Source organism: Pteropus vampyrus, unplaced genomic scaffold (assembly GCF_000151845.1).
Source record: "Pteropus vampyrus isolate Shadow unplaced genomic scaffold, Pvam_2.0 Scaffold203, whole genome shotgun sequence".
In the NCBI taxonomy this organism is placed as follows: domain Eukaryota; kingdom Metazoa; phylum Chordata; class Mammalia; order Chiroptera; family Pteropodidae; genus Pteropus; species Pteropus vampyrus.
Window position 1 is genome coordinate 1245149 of NW_011888984.1, and position 4327 is coordinate 1249475.

At 48.8% G+C, this 4327-nt stretch overlaps 1 long non-coding RNA gene across 1 annotated transcript in view; it reads left to right on the forward strand.

The window, feature by feature from the left end:
- The first annotated feature begins 3033 nt into the window (after positions 1–3033).
- The window catches only part of LOC111746869, a 10292-nt gene continuing 8998 nt past the window's right edge, over positions 3034–4327 (forward strand). The window contains exon 1 of the long non-coding RNA XR_002783287.1: positions 3034–3125. This is a non-coding gene — a long non-coding RNA (uncharacterized LOC111746869). The remainder of the gene's footprint in view (positions 3126–4327) is intronic.

The following is a 4327-nucleotide window of genomic DNA, read 5'->3' on the forward strand; positions in this document are numbered from 1 at the left end:
ATTGTTAAAGTCAATTTAAACTTACTCTGCTGAATTTTGTTTTTTAACAGTACTATTATCTACCTGTACAACAGTACACACCTGCATATTAAGCTGTGTGTTAATACGTGTGATGTGCTTAGAACAAGACTTGGCACAGAGGACAACGGTTAGAGTGTTGTTGCTGTTGTTGTTGTTGTTGTTGTTGTTGTTGTTGTTGTTGTTATATGTAAAGTAGAAGCACGTGCTCAGTGCTAAGAAGCTGCCGCGTCTCCTCTTAAGCATCTTAAATTAGTTCCCTTCTCTGCGCCTTTTCCTCATGTGCAAAATGCTGACGTTCCGCTCTCCTGAGTGTCCCTAGGGGATCCCAGAGCAAACGCGGGGCAAGGGCTGGGTTCTTGACCTCCTTCGTGGGGTTCCGGAGCAGAGCCCCTCTGTCAGCCAAAAAGGTTGCTTAACTATGAAAACGCCCCACGTGGGTTGGCGAATCTCCGCCGCCAAGTGCTCTCCTCCCATTCCCTCCTCCCATTCCCTCCTCCCATTCCCTCCTCCTCGGGTCGTCCTCACCTCCCCATAATCAAAGGGGCAGATGGGGAGCTTCTGAGACCAGGCTTTGTCATCATGACCAGACCCTGCCATGCTGCGCCATTGTTAAAGACTGCAGTGCCACCCTTGGTCCTACTGTGGCAGATCTGTTACTCGTTGACCACTTCCCTTCTCTGGCTAAAGAGCCCTGATATTTTTTCAGTGCGGCAATGGGCCGGCCTCTGAGATGAATTGGAGTCCATCAGCCATGGCAGACGTATTCCCTTTGCTAGATGCTTGCTTTCACGGCCTCCTCGGCAGAAAAGGCGGCCATGTGACTCTGTTCCGGGGTGGGGAGTCTGCCGGGTGGCCTTCCCGTTCCACTTCTGCCTGTGTGTGTGTGGCTACAGATCCTGTAGCCGAGGCCAGCATGCTTAGGCTGGTGCAGGGGAGAGAGAAACAGCCAGGCTCCGTGAGGGAGGGCATAACTGAGCTGCTGGATCTAGGGCTGGTGGGGGTGTTACCGGAGAGTGAGGTCCTCTCCCGGCGCGCAGTCCAGGTTCTTGATGTCTCGAACAAAGAACTGGGCAAGACACCGAAATATGGTGGAAAAGTTTTATTAGAAAGGAAAGTCCACTTCCAGACGTGGAAGCGGGCCTGAGCAAGAGAAGCGTGGCTCAGAAGGCCTGGTAACAAAGCCTTCAGGGTTTTTATCCCGTTTTGCTGTGAGTGGTTATTTATAGAGTGGGCTACCTTGATTGACAACTAAGATTGACAGGACTCAGTGATTCATCGTTTTGCCTTCTGCGCATGTTTGTTCCCAGAATTCAGTCTGTTATAATGATATTAATGAACTTCCAGGCATATGCATTGTATTATAATGATGGTATGAGACTCAGGTGAGTCGAAGGTCGTTGGGGTCTTCATTGCACAGGTGCGAGTGACTGGCTTAAACTGGTACCTAAATCTCTGCCTACTGGTTTCTTTGTGTGAGTTAAAAAATGCCTTCTGGCTAACTTAATTATGGGCAGATTAGGGCGGACCCCTTCTAGGATAGGATGACCTCAGTGTCTTTGGAGGCGGACCAGAAACCCCCTAACTAAATTGCCTGCCTACCTCTTTCTGAAAAGTCATGAACTCCCTTATTATTAATATGGATGTTGAGGATGGGAGGTCTCTTCTTCCGTATCTGCTTCCTGCTGAGAAAGGCCTGTAGTCTCTGCCTACAGGGGTTTCAGGGAGCTCTTTCCTTTCCTGCCTCAGTCGGGGCGGGGTCTTGGGTTTCCTGCTGAAGTGCCATCTCGGTCCCTAGACAAGGAAAAGATACAAACTTATTATTTAAATCGTACCTCTATTAATTTCTGTTATTGATTTGCCTATTAAGTGAGTAAAGGGAAACAGGCTTGGTTCATACGTTTTTTAAAGAGTAAAAAGAAAGACCTTTGGCTTAAAGTTCCCCCCTCCCCCCTCAGAGGGGGGAACTCAAAGGGCCCTGCCTGGCTTAACCCCATTTCTGCTTAACAATGGGCTGATGACCCTTATCAATAGCCAGAGGATCTGAGTCGCCAGGGCAATTATCAGGATTTGAGGGACAGGGCCTTTTTTCTGAAGAAAGGAGGGAAGAAAACTTAACTAGGTTTACTAAAAAGATTAACTCTGCAAGAGATGTCCCGTTTCGTTTCCTGCTAAAGATTAAGAATTTTGCAAGTGACGTCCCCCCCCTCCCCCGCTCAGGGCCACAGATGTCACTCACTCTGGCGAGTTGTCCCCCATGTGTCATTCTCTCCATGTCATGGATCTAGGCAGACCTCTGCAGGAGTAGAGAATAACAGGGGTGCTGGCCCCTGACCACCCCATAACCCTTGCTGCCCAGCCATTCCTGTCCCCGACACTTTCTCACACTGGCTCAGCGACCCGGTCCTTGAACTCTTCCCTAAAAACATCGTCACCGCTGGAGGGACCCTCAGGATGCTCAGCTCCCTCTCCCACCTTGACATGGTCTCCCCAGCTACCACCACGTCCCCCCTCCAGTCACCCGAGCACCCCTGAATGCCTCGCGGTCATCCTAGGTTCCCTGACTTCCCTAGGGTGGTGTTAAGCTCAAGCTAAGTCTTGAGGACCTACAGCCTAGAACAGCGGTTTTCAATTCTCAGGCTGTGACTCATCGATGTCACAATTTTCACTTCTTTTAATGAAATACAATTTAAAAACTGATTTATCAGAGAACACTGCACATAGTATGGGTAAATATGGCTGCAAGAAACTCTGTCTACTTATCTGCATAGTGTTGTGGAAAAGGTATTTCTTGCTCGAATAATGGCTACAAATTCAGAAAGACAGTGCCTTGAAGTTCCGCACGTGCCCCAAGAGAACTGAGACCACGCCCCTCTGAACCTGTTCCGCTCGCCATCCTCAAGGGTCCTTTCTCTCCCCTTCGGTCACATCGCCTCCAATCCCACAGCAAACCCCATTTCTTTCCTTCAAAATATATGCAGAGTCCGCCCCACTCTGGTGCCCCCCCTGCACCCCCACTTCTGGTCTCAGGCAGGGTCACCTCTGATCTTGTTTATGACCCCCTTAGCTCAGTGACAGCAGGACCCAGGAAGAGTGCCCAGCGGGTGGTAGGTGCTTCATGCTGGGCGGGGGAAGGGGCAGGGCAGGGCAGGGCTTTGAGGTTTTGTGGGGCTTGGCCAGCCTCCTTCTGCTGTCTGCCTCCAGTCCCCCCACCCCTCCACCCCCGATACTGCCCCCTCCACAAGCCCATTATCTGATCTCCACAGTGGGCCCCTTGCATTTCCTCCTCCAGGCCACAGGGCCTCTGCGGTCTTTAAGAAATTGAGCCCAGCAGCACCGCACCCTCCCTACATTCCACTGACTCAACGTGAGAGCTGATCCATCCCAGATCCTGGATGCCCAAGGGACCCTCCAGACCACCCTGTTCATCTCTGGGTCATGCCCCTGACTTCAGCCTGGCTGGGAGCAGTCAGGCAAAGGGATATTTCGGCATCATCAGCACACCAGATGTCATTTAACTATGTCGGGGGGTTGTACAGGGCAGGCCAGACCACGAGACTCAGGAAAGAATGCAGAACAGAGCTGGGCGGTAGACAGACCAGCTGACGCCAGGCCAGCTGTGAGCCGGCCAGGCCCACAGACTTCCTCCGATTTCACTGGCTGTGAAACGGTACAAATGTGAGGTAATGGTTCACCGGCCGGGACGCGGGCCAGATGACCAAAACTTTGTAGCCCGTGAAGCCCCTTTGTCATGGCAACTATTTAAAAAGAGCTCAGCGGTTTCTTGTTTATTCATAACTGGAAAGTCAGAGCTCCCTTCTTGACTCAAGCTCTGGCCAAGAATTGATTTTACTTCATTAATAAAATTTTCCATAAAAGTGTCTATTCATGCCCAGTTGTAAGGAAGCCTCACTATTATAAAGAGAGAGAAAGTCAATCGAATCTATAGAATTAATACTTGTGTGTCATGTTTAAGACATCTGGGATATTGATATTCGAAGTATCTGTAATGTTTAAGAGAATTTGGCATAAAAGAAAATGTGACAAATTTATCCTATAAATGTAAGTCTTTCAACATAAAGTGGGTAATTGAGTCATTTATTTTAGACTTGTCATTTTTCATGGAAACGTGAAAGAGAATTTTTCTAAATGACTAAACGATCCTGTAATGTTCGAAAAATCTGGATACTCTTGTAATTTATTATAACAGTTAAGAACTTGGAAAGATTTCACTCCTTAGAAGCTTCAGTTGAGTTTCTGAAGAAAATCAAACAGTTTAAATTTGTGAGAGCAGAACATTTAAAGGAAT